This window comes from Bos grunniens, chromosome X (genome assembly GCF_055505025.1).
Source record: "Bos grunniens cultivar Pamir isolate PY7600 chromosome X, Bosgru_T2T1.0, whole genome shotgun sequence".
Taxonomy (NCBI): domain Eukaryota; kingdom Metazoa; phylum Chordata; class Mammalia; order Artiodactyla; family Bovidae; genus Bos; species Bos grunniens.
Window position 1 is genome coordinate 134,672,281 of NC_141194.1, and position 17,427 is coordinate 134,689,707.

Genomic DNA, 17,427 nt, shown 5'->3' on the forward strand with positions numbered 1-17,427 from the left:
AGTCGCTCAGTCATGTCCGACTCTTTGGGACACCATGAATCGCAGCACGCGAAGCCTCCCTGTCCATCACCAACTCCCGGAGTTCACACAGACTCATGTCCATTGAGTCAGTGATGCCATCCAGCCATCTCATGCTCTGTCGTCCCCTTCTCCTGCTGCCCCCAATCCCTCCCAGCATCAGAGTCTTCCAATGAGTCAACTCTTCACATGAGGTGGCCAAAGTACTGGAGTTTCAGCTTTAGCATCATTCCTTCCAAAGAAATCCCAGGGCTGATCTCCTTCAGAATGGACTGGTTGGATCTCCTTGCAGTCCAAGAGACTCTCAAGAGTCTTCTCCAACACCACACTTCAAAAGCATCAATTCTTCATTGCTCAGCTTTCTTAACAGTCCAACTCTCAACATCCATACATGACCACAGGAAAAACCATAGCCTTGATAGACGGACCTTTGTTGGCAAAGTAATGTCTCTGCTTTTCAATATTCTACCTAGGTTGGTCATAACTGACCTTCTAAGGAGTAAGCATCTTTTAATTTCATGGCTGTAGTCACCATCTGTAGTGATTTTGGAGCCCCAAAAAATAAAGTCTGACACTGTTTCCACTGTTTCCCCATCTATTTCCCATGAAGTGATGGGACTGGATGCCATGATCTTTGTTTTCTGAATGTTGAGCTTTAAGCCAACTTTTTCACTCTCCACTTTCACTTTCATCAAGAGGCTTTTTAGTGCCTCTCCACTTTCTGCCATGCCTGAGTTTTCCAAATTTGCAGGCATACTGAGTGCAGCACTTTCACAGCATCATCTTTCAGGATTTGAAATAGCTCAACTGGAATTCCATCACCTCCACTAGCTTTGTTCGTAGTGATGCTTTCTAAGGCCCACTTGACTTCATATTCCAGGATGTCTGGCTCTAGGTCAGTGATCACACCATCGTGATTATCTGGGTCATGAAGATCTTTTTTGTACAGTTCTTCTGTGTATTCTTCCACCTCTTCTTAATATCTTCTGCTTCTGTTAGGTCCATACCATTTCTGTCCTTTATCGAGCCTATCTTTGCATGAAATGTTCCTTTGGTATCTCTGATTTTCTTGAAGAGATCTCTAGTCTTTCCCATTCTGTTGTTTTCCTCTATTTCTTTCCATTGATCACTGAAGAAGGCTTTCTTATCTCTTCTTGCTATTCTTTGGAACTCTGCATTCAGATGCTTATATCTTTCCTATTCTCCTTTGCTTTTCACTTCTCTTCTTTTCACAGCTATTTGTAAGGCCTCCCCAGACAGTCATTTTGCTTTTTTGCATTTCTTTTCCATGGGGATGGTCTTGATCCCTGTCTCCTGTACAATGTAATGAACCTCAGTCCATAGTTCATCAGGCACTCTATCTATCAGAGCTAGGCTCTTAAATCTATTTCTGACTTCCACTGTATAATCATAAGGGATATGATTTAGGTCATACCTGAATTGTCTAGTGGTTTTCCCTACTTTCTTCAATTTAAGTCTGAATTTGGCAATAAAAAGTTCATTGTCTGAGCCACAGTCAGCTCCTGGTCTTGTTTTTCCTAACTGTACAGAGCTTCTCTATCTTTGGCTGCAAAGAATATAATCAATCTCATTTGAAAAGGTCAGTTTTCATTCCAATCCCAAAGAAAGGCAATGCCAAAGAATGCTCAAACTACCGCACAATTGCACTCATCTCACACGCTAGTAAAGTAATGCTCAAAATTCTCCAAGCCAGGCTTCAACAATATGTGAACTGTGAACTTCCTGATGTTCAAGCTGGTTTTAGAAAAGGCAGAGGAACCAGAAATCAAATCACCAACATCCACTGTATCATGGAAAAAGCAAGAGAGTTCCAGAAAAACATCTATTTCTGCTTTATTGACTATGCCAAAGCCTTTGGCTGTGTGGATCACAATAAACTGTGGAAAAGTCTGAAAGAGATGGGAATACCAGACCACCTGATCTGCCTCTTGAGAAATTTGTATGCAGGTCAGGAAGCAACAGTTAGTACTGGACATGGAACAACAGACTGGTTCTAAATAGGAAAAGGAGTACATCAAGGCTGTATATTGTCACCCTGCTTATTTAACTTATCTGCAGAGTACATCATGAGAAACACTGGAGTGGAAGAAGCACAAGGTGGAATCAAGATTGCCGGGAGAAATATCAATAACCTCAGATATGCAGATGACAGCACCCTTATGGCAGAAAATGAAGAGGAACTAAAAAGCCTCTTGATGAATGTGGAAGAGGAGAGTGAAAAAGTTGGCTTAAAGCTCAGCATTCAGAAAATGAAGATCATGGCATCCGGTCCCATCACTTCATGGGAAATAGATGGGGAAACAGTGGAAACAGTGTCAAACTTAATTTTTCGGGGCTCCAAAATCACTGCAGATTGTGACTGCAGCCATGAAATTTAAAGACACTTACTCCTTGGAAGGTCAGTTATGACCAACCTAGATAGCATATTGAAAAGCAGAGACATTACTTTGCCAACAAAGGTTCGTCTAGTCAAGGCTATGGTTTTTCCAGTGGTCATGTATGTATGTGAGAGTTGGACTGTGAAGAAGGCTGAGCGCCGAAGAATTGATGCTTTTGAACTGTGGTGTTGGAGAAGACTCTTGAGAATCCCTTGGACTGCAAGGAGATCCAGCCAGTCCATTCTGAAGGAGATCAGCCCTGGGATTTCTTTGGAAGGAATGATGCTAAAGCTGAAACTCCAGTACTTTGGCCACCTCATGCGAAGAGTTGACTCATTGGAAAGGACTCTGATGCTGGGAGGAATTGGGGGCAAGAGGAGAAGGGGACGACAGAGGATGAGACGGCTGGATAGCATCACTGACTCGATGGACGTGAGTCTGTGTAAACTCCAGGAGTTGGTGATGGACAGGGAGACCTGGTGTGCTGGGATTCACGGGGTCGCAAAGAGTCGGACACGACTGAGTGACTGATCTGATCATTTTCTTCCATAAGGGTGGTGTCATCTGCATATCTGAGGATATTGATATTTCTCCAAGCAATCTTGATTCCAGCTTGTGCTTCTTCCAGCTCAGCGTTTCTCATGATGTCCTCTGCATATAAATTAAATAATCAGGGTGACAATGTGCAGCCTTGACGTACTACTTTTCCTATTTGGAACCAGTCTGTTGTTCCATGTCCAGTTCTAACTGTTGCTTCCTGACCTGCATACAAATTTCTCAAGAGGAAGGTCAGGTTGTCTGGTATTCCCATCTCTTTCAGAATTTTCCACTATTTATTGTGATCCACACACCACACATCTTTAAGTGTAGAGTTACGTTATTTATTTGACTTTTTTTCTTGTTTCTTGAGGTATGCCTGTTCTATTAACCTTCCCCTTAGCACTGCTTTTACAGTGTCCCACAGGTTTTGGGTTGTTGTGTTTTCACTTTCTTTCATTTCTATGAATATTTTGATTTCTTTTTTGATTTATTCTGTTATTTGTTGGTTATTCAGCAGCTTGTTTTTCAGCCTCAATATGTTGGAATTTTTAATAGTTTTTCTCCTGTAATTGAGCTCTAATCTTACTGTAATGTTGTCATAAAAGATACTTGTAATGATTTCCATTTTTTTGAATTTACCAAGGCTAGATTTATGGCCCAGGATGTGATCTATCCTGGAGAACGTTCCGTGTGCGCTTCAGAAAAAGGTGAAATTCATTGTTTTGGGGTGAAATGTCTTATAGATATCAGTTAGGTCTAACTGATCTATTGTATCATTTAAAGTTTGTGTTTCCTTGTTAATTTTCTGTTTAGTTGATCTATCCATAGGTTTGAGTGGGGTATTAAAGTCTCCCACTATTATTCTGTTATTGTTAATTTCCCCTTTCATACTTGTTAGCATTTGTCTTACATATTGTGGTGCTCCTATGTTGGGTGCATATATATCTATAATTGTTATATCTTCTTCTTGGATTGATTCTTTGATCATTATGTAGTGTCCTTCTTTGCCTCTTTTTACAGCCTTTATTTTAAAGTCTATTTTATCTGATATGAGTATTGGTACTCCTGCTTTCTTTATTTGCGTGGAATATCTTTTCCCAGCCCTTCAATTTCAGTCTGTGTGTGTCCCCTGTTTTGAGGTGGGTCTCTTGTAGACAACATATATAAAGGTCTTGTTTTTGTATCCATTGAGCCAGTCTTTGTCTTTTGTTTGGGACATTCAACCCATTTAGGTTCAAGGTAATTATTGCTAAGTATGATCCTGTTGCCATTTACTTTATTGTTTTGGGTTCGAGTTTATACACCCTTTTTGTGTTTCCTGTCTAGAGAAGATCCTTTAGCATTTGTTGGAGAGCTGGTTTGGTGGTGCTGAATTCTCTCATCTTTTGCTTGTCTGTAAAGCTTTTGATTTCTCCTTCATATTTGAATGAGGTCCTTGCTGGGTACAGTAATCTGGGCTGTAGGTTATTTTCTTTCATCACTTTAAGTATTTCCTGCCATTCCCTCCTGGCCTGAAGAGTTTCTATTGAAAGATCAGCTGTTATCCTTATGGGAATCCCCTTGTGTGTTATTTGTTATTTTTCCCTTACTGCTTTTAATATTTGTTCTTTGTGCTTGATCTTTGTTATTTTGATTAATATATGTCTTGGGGTGTTTTGCCTTGGGTTTATACTGTTTGGGACTCTGTGGGTTTCTTGGACTTGGGTGATTATTTCCTTCCCCGTTTTAGGGAAGTTTTCAACTGTTATCTCCTCAAGTATTTTCTCGTGGTCTTTCTTTATGTTTTCTTCTTCTCGGACTCCTATGATTCGAATGTTGGGGCGTTTAAGATTGTCCCAGAGGTCTCTGAGATTGTCCTCATTTCTTTTAATTCGTTTTTCTTTTTTCCTCTCTGATTCATTTATTTCTACCATTCTATCTTCTACTTCACTAATCCTATCTTCTGCCTCCATTATTCTACTGTTGGTTCCCTCCAGAGTGTTTTTAATCTCATTTATTGCATTATTTATTATATATTGACTTTTTAAAATTCATTCTAGGTCCTTGTTAAACCTGTCTTGCATCTTCTCAATCCTTGTCTCCAGGCTATTTATCTGTGATTCCATTTTGTTTTCAAGATTTTGGATCATTTTCACTATCATTATTTATAATTCTTTATCAGGTAGATTCCCTATCTCTTCCTCTTTTGTTTGGTTTGGTGAGCATTTATCCTGTTCCTTTACCTGCTGGGTATTCCTCTGTCTCTTCATCTTGTTTATATTACTGCATTTGGGGTGGCCTTTCTGTATTCTGGCAGTTGGTGGAATTCTCTTTATTGTGGAGTTTCCTCACTGTGGGTGGGTTTGTACGGGTGGCTAGTCAAAGTTTCCTGGTTAGGGAAGCTTGTGTCGGTGTTCTGGTGGGTGGAGCTGGATTTCTCTCTGGAGTGCAATGAAGTGTCCAGTAATGAGTTATGAGTTGTCAGTGGGTTTGGAGTGACTTTGGGTAGCCTGTATATTGAAGCTCAGGGCTGTGTTCCTGCTTTGCTGGAGAATTTGCATGGTATGTCTTGCTCTGGAACTTGTTGGCCCTTGGGTGGTTCTTGGTTTCAGTGTAGGTATGGAGGCATTTGATGAGCTCCTGACGATTAATGCTCCCTGGAGTCAGGAGTTCCCCGGTGTTCTCAGGATTTGGACTTAAGCCTCCTGCTTCTCGTTTTCAGTCTTATTTTTACAGTAGCCTCAAGACTTCTCCATCTATACAGCACCGTTGATAAAACATCTAGGTTAAAGATGAAAAGTTTCTCCACAGTGAGGGACCACTCAGAGATGTTCATGGAGTTATACAGTGAAGAGAAGAGGAAGGATGGAGAGAGAGGTGGCCAGGAGGAAAAAGGGGCGAATCAAAAGGAGAGAGACAGATCCAGCCAGTAATCAGTTCCCTAAGCTTTCTCCACCGTCTGGAACACACAAAGAGATTCACAGAGTTGGGTAGAGAAGAGAAGAGGGAGGGAGGAGATAGAGGCGACCTGGTGGACAAAAAGGAGAGTACAAAGGGGGAGAGAGCACTCAAGCCAGTAATCTCGCTCCCAAGTAAAAATGGGTACTGAAGATTGGGTTCTTAGAGGTACAAAATTGATAACAAATACCAAAAAGAAAAGATTAAAACTCCAGAGTTTGGATTTTCAAAAATACAATATTAAAAAAAAACAGTCAGAAAAATTATAATATATATATATATATATATATACATATATGAAGTTTGCTTTAAAAAACAGGGTCTCTCTTTTTTTTGCAAAGTAATAGTAGGTTAATAAATGAAAATTAAAGGAGTAATAGAAGACTTAAAAATCTTTTAAAAATTAAAAAGACTTTTGGATCACAGCCATTCTGACTGGTGTGAAATGGTACCTCATAGTGGTTTTGATTTGCATTTCTCTGATAATGAGTGATGTTGAGCATCTTTTCATGTGTTTGTTAGCCCTCTGTATGTCTTCTTTGGAGAAATGTCTATTTAGTTCTTTGGCCCATTTTTTGATTGGGTCATTTATTTTTCTGGAGTTGAGCTGTAGGAGTTGCTTGTATATTTTTGAGATTAGTTGTTTGTCAGTTAGAAAAGGGAACCCTCTTACACTGTTGGTGGGAATGCAAACTAGTACAGCCACTATGGAGAACAGTGTGGAGATTCCTTAAAAAACTGGAAATAGAACTGCCTTATGATCCAGCAATCCCACTGCTAGGCATACACACTGAGGAAACCAGAAGGGAAAGAGACACGTGTACCCCAATGTTCATTGCAGCACTGTTTATAATAGCCAGAACATGGAAGCAACCTAGATGTCCATCAGCAGATGAATGGATAAGAAAGCAGTAGTACATATACACAATGGAGTATTACTCAGCCATTAAAAAGAAAACATTTGAATCAGTTCTAATGAGGTGGATGAAACTGGAGCCTATTATACAGAGTGAAGTAAGCCAGAAAGAAAAACACCAATACAATATACTAACGCATATATATGGAATTTAGAAAGATGGTAACAATAACCCTGTGTACGAGACAGCAAAAGAGACACTGATGTATAGAACAGTCTTATGGACTCTGTGGGAGAGGGAGAGGGTGGGAAGATTTGGGAGAATGGCATTGAAACATGTAAAATAGCATGTATGAAACGAGATGCCAGTCCAGGTTCGATGCACGATACTGGATGCTTGGGGCTGGTGCACTGGGACGACCCAGAGGGATGTTATGGGAAGGGAGGAGGGAGGAGGGTTCAGGATGGGGAACACATGTATACGTGTGGCGGATTCATTTTGATATTTGGCAAAACTAATACAATTATGTAAAGTTTAAAAATAAAATAAAATTAAAAAAAATAAAATAAAATGATAAGAAAAAAAATTAAAAAGAAATAAAGAATGATAGTGAAAATATATCTAGGACCTTCTCTCGTGCTTTTGTGGGTATTGTGGGGTCAGTTCATTTTCGGATAGTTCCTTGATCCGGCTTATATTTCTCAAGATCTATAGGCCCCTTCCTATGTAGTCAGTACTAACTACAGGGTTTTAATCTATTGCACCTGTCACTTCCAAGGAGGTTCCCTCTCTTTTAGCTTCTTCTTTTGCTGGTCTCTTCAGTGTCTAATTTCCACCCTGACACAAGGGGGCAGTGGTGGACACTTTTTAGGCTCACTTGTTCAGTCGTGCTGTGAGGAAGGAGAGACGCTACAAACAAATAACACTGGTGTGTGCTCACAGTGTCTTGGCCACACTGGGTTTGCCCCTGCTAATGGTGTGTGTGCTTTCCCTGTCAACACTGCTTAGGCTCTAGGTTGCTCTGCTGCGAACTGTCTGAGGCTGGCCTTGGGTTGTATGCACTTCCCGGGTCTAAGCCTCTCAAGTTCAGGTACTTGGGTAGTCCTCAGATGTACAGACTTGGTTGGGCCTGCGTTTTGTGCCCTTCCCTGATCCGAGCATTTCAGGTGACCAAGTGTTTGGCGAGCACGGTCGCTGCGACTTATAGCCTCCCTCATCCCTGCTGCTTGGTTTTCTGGGTGTACAACCGGCGCACCTTCCCAGGTGGATGTTGACTGTCCAGAATTCCAGGAAGTCTTAGTTAGCAATGAAGACTGCTTGCAGTTTGGTCGATAATGCCTCTCTGGGGCCACGATTGCCCCTTTCCAGCTCTGGCTGCCTGTCACTGGAGGGTTATGGTCTGCAGCCGGCTAGCTCTGCTCAGTCCTTTGTTCTATGAGCAGGCCTGGTGGTGTCTTAGGTTAGGGCTTTTCACGTAGCTCTAGTCAGTCCTTTGTTCTGTGAGTGGGCCTGGCGGTGTTTTAGGTTAGGGCTTTTCGCATGGTAGCTATCCCACAGTCTGCTTTGCTATCCCAAGTTAGTTCCCTCAGATTGCCCTTGGGGCATTCAGGCCCAGTCCTTACTCTAAGTAATGCAGCCTGCGCCTCCCTGCCCAGCCCCCGCTTACTAGTGGCAGATGCAGGCATTTGTGCCGCTTCTCTGCTGGGCGAGTTACTGTTGGGCACATAATCTGTGGTTTTAGTTATTTATTTATTTTTCCTCCTGGTTATGTTGTTCTCTGTGGTTCCAAGGCTTGCCACAGACTCGGCAGTGAGAGTGTTTCCTGGTGTTTGGAAACTTCTCTCTTTTTTAAGACTCCCTTCCCAGGACGAGCTCTGTCCCTACCTCTTTTGTCTCTCTTTTTGTCTTTTATATTTTTTCCTACCTCCTTTCGAAGAGAATGGGCTGCTTTTCTGGGTGCCTGATGTCCTCTGCCAGCATTCAGATGTTGTTTTGTGGAATTTACTCAGCGTTCAAATGTTCTTTTGATGAATTTGTGGGGGAGAAAGTGGTCTCCCCGTCCTATTCCTCCACCATCTTAGGACCACCCTCTGATAGACATCTTAAAGATTATCCTAAGATTTACAAAGAAAAATAATTTAGAAAATATATTGTGCTACTCTGCATTTTAAGTGAATATATTTTCCTTAGCTCTCTAAAGAGTTCATGAATGCTTTCCCTGACTCATGGAACAGATATAACTTGACAGTGAACTGTGCAACGTACTGTACATTTTGGAAGAATTGTCATGAAATCAAGTGCACAGAGTGCCACAACTCCAACAGTTGTGGAATTCCATCACTGAACTTATGTCCCATTAATATCCCAACAACAGCTTGGAGAGTCAACAGGCACAAAAATGTGATTACATCAATGAAACTGAAAAACTTGTTTCACTAACATTGTTTCCTTAAATAGATTTTCATTTAAGCTCTCTAGTCAAAATTATCACAATAGTTTTTATGTTTGTGCTTGACTGCAGAAGTAGGTGCTGGGAATTAATTTTATTCTTAGAGATTATTTTCCAAGACCATAGATTAGCAAAGAGATGCTTTTTTTTTTAATGTTTGGATTAAGTGTTTGCTCAGCCAATCTTTTTCTTTCACCTGATCTCTCAGAAGGTTGTTACTCTAATTGCATGAATGGCTATTTTATGAAAGATTGACAAAGTCAGCATGTAACAAAATGTCTTCTGTAAGATCTTGAATTAGCTGAATGAGTACAAGGCAATGTTGACATAATAGAATTATCTTGTCATTATCTCTGCTCTTCTGTATTTGGAATAGTGTATTGAGTAAAACTAGCATAAGTCCTTTCAGAAATAAAAAATAAACTTACTACTTCATATAAGTGGATATATGCTGTCTTCCTCAAGGCATGTTCACCAGCTCATATTTCACCTATAGTTGCTCATTAGACAGCAAAAATATTAGATGATGCTTTGGAGGAATGTACAAAGAAGTATTTGGTGAGGGGCAAAAAAGTTAAAAGATTTATAGAAATAATGGTAGAAGAAAGGATGGATGGCTGGTAGAGAGAACTTACAATTTGGACATTGACAGATAGATATACCTATGAAACATGTCATTTGCATTCTGTTGTGTTTACTGGATAAAACTGATTACAAAAAGAAAATCATTGATAAGAACAGTAAGCACCCTAAAGGCCATGGACAAAGATGTCGAGGTAGAAGAAAACTGTCCTCTACCTTTCAAAGATCTTCTGGCTGCTCTAGGAATTAAACTGACATTATACAGATTAACAGGAAAAAGAAAATCTAATTTTATACATGTAGGAACCCCACATACGTAAGAATGTCAGAGACTCCACATATAAGACAGACTCAGAGATAGAATGGAAAAATTAGATATACATACTACCCTGTGGTAAGGAAGGAGGAATTTGGGGGCCTCAAGGACAGAAGGATCATTCTCAGAACAGATGTTGGGTACTTAGATGTTTGCCATGCCATACAGATTGAGCCATTTAGATAAAGTGTGTCACCAGAAATTATTTTCTGGGAAAAAAAAATCCCCCATTTAAATTATTCTAGGTTGGTAAGCAGTAGTCTCTCATAAGCCTGCATGGTCTCAACCGCCTTTTGCTCAGAAAAATTCACATGGCACAGTAGTACATCTTGAGGAGGGCTGTTCTGAAGCACTACAAACACATGAATACTGAAGTCATCCAAGACGATATCTAAACATCCAAGACTGAGAAACTCACTACAACCTTCAATAGGTAATAGTGTGGGGCATACCTGGGATAATGATTTGGTAGTACACACTATTTCAAAGCTAAGGAAGAATATGCACTAAATGTTAAACACACTTGAAGAATTTTGAATTTTATAATGAAGAATGTTGCCTCAGACATCTTCCTACATATAGTTTGGTACAATTTTTATTTTGGTACCTCTTCCCCAAACTAATTTTCAACTCTATCATAGTTGTGTATCACTTCAATCACACATTTATATAAAGAAATCTCTAGAGCCAGAGTGTAGAGAACCCATTTTAATGGCAGATAGTAAGATCTTAATCTTTAGAAAACGCTATTGATTTTTTTTTTTTTTTGGTATGTCAGTTTTCAGGCCAGTCTCAAAATGGTTATTTCTAAGGACATTAAAGGGCTCTGCCAGAAAAAGCACAGCAGTGTGAGAAATAGGAAGAGACAAAGGAAGTGACAATGATTGTTTAAAAAACCCACAGGCCCCTTTGATAGAACAAATTCAATATAAGCAGCAGAATGATAGCATCTCCCTAACCCCTTATTTATAACAAGTCCCTTGATAGATAGCAGAAACCTTTAATATGTCAGCCCATGGCAAAGAAAACATTCTCAAATCTATTATTTTGCAACAAAAAAATAGTCCAGCTTTAGTCAAAGGGAAACTATGAAAGAACTGTCCCCTGACAGTAGTCCTCTTTAGAGAGCAAAAACTAAAAGTGACTGGGAGAGACACTGTGTATGTGTGTGTGTCCACACCCACACTCATGCAGGTGTCTGTGCATTCACAGGCTCTGATGAGAATGACTTGATAAGGCACAGGAAGAAAGAAGATTTAAAAAATTGTTTGGTTATAAAAGAACAGTTAAGTGAAAAAAATTGCTTATGACCTAGTGGTAATATTTTTAGGATAATATTATGTTACAGAAAGAGACTAAATTAAACAAAAAATGGTGTAAAAAAGGAAGAAAAAAAGAGAGGCTGAAATTGAGTAAATAAAATGACCCTGTCCTTTAACAGGTAGCTCTCTGGTTTATTGAAAATTTATATATTTGGCTTTCGCTACCTCTACCTAAAATGCTATACTTTGAAAAGAACTGTACAGATAAGGATTTCCATGTTGCTAGTGAGGACAAGTCTGTTAGCATCTTTATTTCATGTGCCTCTTTCAGAAAAGTTTTTCATTGTTAACCAATAGGTAAATTCAGTGTTTCACATTTTGACTATGATTATAAAAGTGTAGGAAAGAATGATTTGGAGAGGACCAAGGACATGATAATGTCCTGAAAACAATAAGACAGTACTAAGATTGCAGGAAAAAAATGCAGGACACACAGTTATATTTGAATTTCAGATAAACAATAAGTACCATTGCACATAACATACTAATGCTATAATATTATTATCTGAAATTCAGATTTAACTGGGTCTTCTGTATTTATTTGCTAAATCTGGCACCCTAGGCATAAGATGAGGTAAATAAGAGAACTGAATTAATTAGAAATATGAGAGGGGAGCATTGATTTTTAGCATGGAATGACCCCATGGTATGTGCTGACTCATTTCTATCCACATAAAGATCAGTTACAGTGGACAGAGACTCATATTTAATAGTATAATTTTACATTTATTCATGCAATTACATGATACATTTACTCTGGCAATGATACAGTTCATACAATCATATGGTACATTAATCATACAGTCTTCATGGCCTTAATGGCTATTTTTATCAAAAATTAATTCCATAATAAAGTTTAGTTTTGAGAGCCAAGATACTATGCCAGACCAAATGGAAGTTGGCAGCCTCTAATTACATCATAGAGTTTGAATGGTATTAAAGAAATTTTTTTTTTATCAGTATCTGTCCTCTTTGCTAAATTTGACATTATTAATTACCTCCAGTACTTTACTGAAATACCTTGTCTCTCCAGCCAAGCTTGCTCTCTTCCTAGGCAGATTTAATTGGGTAGTATATTCCTAAGATTGTCAAATATACAACTTATAAAAAAATTCTTCTACTTTCCTTTCAGCCTTCACATTTCCTAATTTAACACTCATTTTAATAAAAAAAATCTTACATAGCTTTCTTCCTAAAGTGTTGATGCTGGAAGTACATCCAGGTTTTAATTCTCTACTTTGCATTTATACTGTTGAATTTCCTTGAATTTTCCTATTGTATTCCTTGAACTTTCAATTATGCAGTAAAATTCTTACCTCATTAGGCATTTTTCTTGATTATCTCAAACAAACAAAAGCTGTCACTACCCTTACTGTGGAGGAATATGTAATGAGATGTTTGACTCATTTTATATGAGGAAAAAGTATATTAGACTATTTAAGTATAATTGGCTGTCTATAGGAACTTGGATAGAATCCCAGGGACGGGGGAGCCTGGTGGGCTGCCATCTATGGGGTTGCACAGAGTCGGACACGACTGAAGTGACTTAGCAGAAGCAGCAGCAGCAGGAACTTGAATGACCTTAGCTACTTTCTCTCATAACAATACATGGCTGAAGTAATTTATGTTCTTGGTTTAGTGCCAGAGGGTCAGATTTATTGGAAGATCCCCTATACCAAACCACTCCAGTCCCACTGGCTTACTAAAAATGCCCCCCTTGGGTAAACAGTAGCAAACTATTATTGAACACCCACCCAGCTTCTGTCCTCAACTATGGAAAACTCACAAATTAGGACCAAGGAGAAAGCATGAAAAAGGCAAATTCAGGATACTTGATTTCTAGTTAGATCATTCTATAAATATAAACTGCATCTGTGTGCATGTTCAGTCATGTCTGAAACTTTGTGATCCTATGGGCTGTAGTCTGCCAGGTTCCTCTGTCTATGGGATTTCATAGGCAAGAGTGCTGGAGTGGTTTGCCATTTTCTCCTCCAGGGGATCTTCCCAACACAGGGACTGAACCCACATTTCCTGTGTCTCCTGCATTGCAGACACAGTCTTTACCATAAACCAACCAGGAAGTCCATACATCTAGACTGTATTGTTGTGGTAACTGGTACATACTCACATATAGATAGAAAGTGCTAAGTCATCAGCTCATATTTCATGTGTGCTCTGTCATGTCTGACTCTTTGCCACCCCATGGACTGTAGCCCACAGGTTCTTCTATCCATGGATTTTAAAAATTTATTTATTTTTTATTGAAGGATAATTGCTTTATAGAATTTTGTTGTTTTCTGTCAAACCTCAACATGATTCAACCATAGGTATACATATATCCCCTCCATTTTGAACCTCCCTCCCATCTCCCTCCCCATCCCACCCCTCTAGGTTGATACAGAGCTGCTGTTTTGAGTTTCCTGAGACATACAGAAAATTTCTGTTGGCTATCTATTTTACATACAATAATGTAAGTTTCCATGTTACTCCTTCCATATACCTCACCCTCTCCTCCCCTCTCCCCATGTTCATAAGTCCATTCTCAATGTCTGTTTCTCCATTGCTGCCTTGTAAATAAATTCTTCAGTACTGTTTTTCTATATTCTGTATGTATGCATTAGAATGAATGGATAAAGAAGTTGTGGTACATATACACAATGGAATATTACTCAGCCATAAAAAAGAATACATTTGAGTCAGTTCTAATGAGGTGGATGAAACTAGAACCTATTATACAGAGTGAAGTAAGTTATAAAGAGAAAGATAAATATCATATTCTAATGCATATATATGGAACCTGTCTATTGAATTTTTCAGGCAAGAATACTGGAGTCAGTTGCCATTCCCTTCTCCAGAGGATCTTCCTAATCATTGGTCATTAATTCATCATGTAAGTTTATATGATAAAACCTAAAATTCACTGTATCTGATATGTATCAGTAGGCCAATGAATGCAGCACTTCTCAAAATGTAATGTGCTTAAGAATCACCTGGAGATCTTGTAAAATGTCAGGAAGCACTATAGTGGCCTAGGACAAAACCTGGAGACTCAGAATTGCTAACAATTTCCTTAGTGGTGTGGTTGGTCCAAAGACCACATTTGGAATAACAAGGATCTAGAGCCACTGCTGTTCAATGGAAATACAATGCAAGCCCATGTGTAACTTAAAATTTTATAGTAGTCACGTACAAAAGTAAAAAAAAAAAAAAACAGTTGCAATTAATTTTATTAATATGTTTAACCCAATATGTCCAAAATGTTATTTCAATTTTTAATGTATATAAAATATTGATAAGCTATTTAACTTCCTTTTACCTTTACACTAAAGTCTTCAAAATCCAGTGTGTATTTTACCCTTACAGTACATCTCAGTTTTGACTAGTTATATTGCAAATGTTCAATACCACAAGTTGTTGTGCTCAGTCGCTTCAGATGTGTCCAAATCTTTGTGAACCTGTGGACTGTAGCCTGCCAGGCTGGAAGGCAAGAACACTGGGATGGGTTGCCATGCCCTCCTCCAGGGGATTTTATTGACCCAGGAATCAAACCCATGTCTCCTGTGTCTCCTGCACTGCAGGCGGATTCTTTACCCACTGAGCCACCTGGGAAGCCCACATGTTGTTGAAGTGAAGTCAAGTGAAGTCAAGTCACTCAGTCATGTCCGACTCGTTGTGACCCCATGGACTGCAGCCTACCAGGCTCCACAGTTCATGGGATTCTCCAGGCAAGAGTACTGGAGTGGGTTGCCATTTCCTTCTCCAGGGGATCTTCCCGACCCAGGGATCAAATCTGGGTCTCCCGCATCATAGGCAGACGCTTTACCATCTGAGCTACCAGGGAACCCTACTATATTGAATAGCACAGATTTAATGCTCAAAATTCTCCAAGCCAGGCTTCAGCAATATGTGAACCGTGAACTTCCTGATATTCAAGCTGGTTTAAGAAAAGGCAGAGGAACCAGAGATCAAATTGCCAACATCTGCTGGATCATGGAAAAAGCAAGAGAGTTCCAGAAAAACATCTATTTCTGCTTTATTGACTATGCCAAAGCCTTTGACTGTGTGGATCACAATAAACTGTGGAAAATTCTGAAAGAGATGGGAATACCAGACCGCCTGATCTGCCTCTTGAGAAATTTGTATGCAGGTCAGGAAGCAACAGTTAGAACTGGACATGGAACAACAGACTGGTTCCAAATAGGAAAAGGAGTACATCAAGGCTGTATATTGTCACCCTGCTTATTTAACTTCTATGCAGCGTACATCATGAGAAACGCTGGACTGGAAGAAGCACAAGTTGGAATCAAGATTGCCAGGAGAAATATCAATAACCTCAGATATGCAGATGACAGCACCCTTATGGCAGAAAGTGAAGAGGAACTAAAAAGCCTCTTGATGAAAGTGAAAGTGGAGAGTGAAAAAGTTGGCTTAAAGCTCAACATTCAGAAAACGAAGATCATGGCATCCGGTCCCATCACTTCATGGGAAATAGATGGGGAAACAGTGTCAGACTTTATTTTTCTGGGCTCCAAAATTACTGCAGATGGTGACTGCAGCCATGAAATTAAAAGACGCTTACTCCTTGGAAGGAAAGTTATGACCAACCTAGATAGTATATTGAAAAGCAGAGACATTACTTTGCCAACAAAGGTTCATCTAGTCAAGGCTATGGTTTTTCCTGTGGTCGTGTATGGATGTGAGAGTTGGACTGTGAAGAAAGCTGAGCGCTGAAGAATTGATGCTTTTTTTCTTTTTTTTTAACTTTATTTTATTTTTAAACTTTACATAATTGTATTAGTTTTGCCAAATATCAAAATGAATCTGCCACAGGTATACATGTGTTCCCCATCCTGAACCCTCCTCCCTCCTCCCTCCCCATACCATCCCTCTGGGTCATCCCAGTGCACTAGCCCCAAGCATCCAGTATCGTGTATCGAACCTGGACTGGCAACTCGTTTCTTACATGATATTTTACATGTTTCAATGTCATTCGCCCACATCTTCCCACCCTCTCCCTCTCCCACAGAGTCCATAAGACTGTTCTATACATCAGTGTCTCTTTTGCTGTCTCGTACACCGGGTTATTGTTACCATCTTTCTAAATTCCATATATATGCATTAGTATACTGTATTTATGTTTTTCCTTCTGGCTTACTTCACTTTGTATAATAGGCTCCAGTTTCATCCACCTCATTAGAACTGATTCAAATGTATTCTTTTGAATGGCTGAGTAATACTCCATTGTGTATATGTACCACAGCTTTCTTATCCATTCATCTGCTGATGGACATCTTGGTTGCTTCCATGTCCTGGCTATTATAAACAGTGCTGTGATGAACATTGGGGTACACGTGTCTCTTTCCCTTCTGGTTTCCTCAGTGTGTATGCCCAGCAGTGGGATTGCTGGATCATAAGGCAGTTCTATTTCCAGTTTTTTAAGGAATCTCCACACTGTTCTCCATAGTGGCTGGACTAGTTTGCATTCCCACCAACAGTGTAAGAGGGTTCCCTTTTCTCCACACCCTCTCCAGCATTTATTATTTGTAGACTTTTGGATTGCAGCCATTCTGACTGGCGTGAAATGGTACCTCATAGTGGTTTTGATTTGCATTTCTCTGATAATGAGTGATGTTGAGCATCTTTTCATGTGTTTGTTAGCCATCTGTATGTCTTCTTTGGAGAAATGTCTATTTAGTTCTTTGGCCCATTTTTTGATTGGGTCGTTTATTTTTCTGGAGTTGAGCTGTAGGAGTTGCTTGTATATTTTTGAGATTAGTTGTTTGTCAGTTGCTTCATTTGCTATTATTTTCTCCCATTCTGAAGCCTGCCTTTTCACCTTGCTAATAGTTTCCTTTGATGTGCAGAAGCTTTTAAGTTTAATTAGGTCCCATTTGTTTATTTTTGATTTTATTTCCAATATTCTGGGAAACCCTAAAGATTCCACCAGAAAATTACTAGAAATAATCAATGACTATAGTAAAGTTGCAGGATATAAAATCAACACACA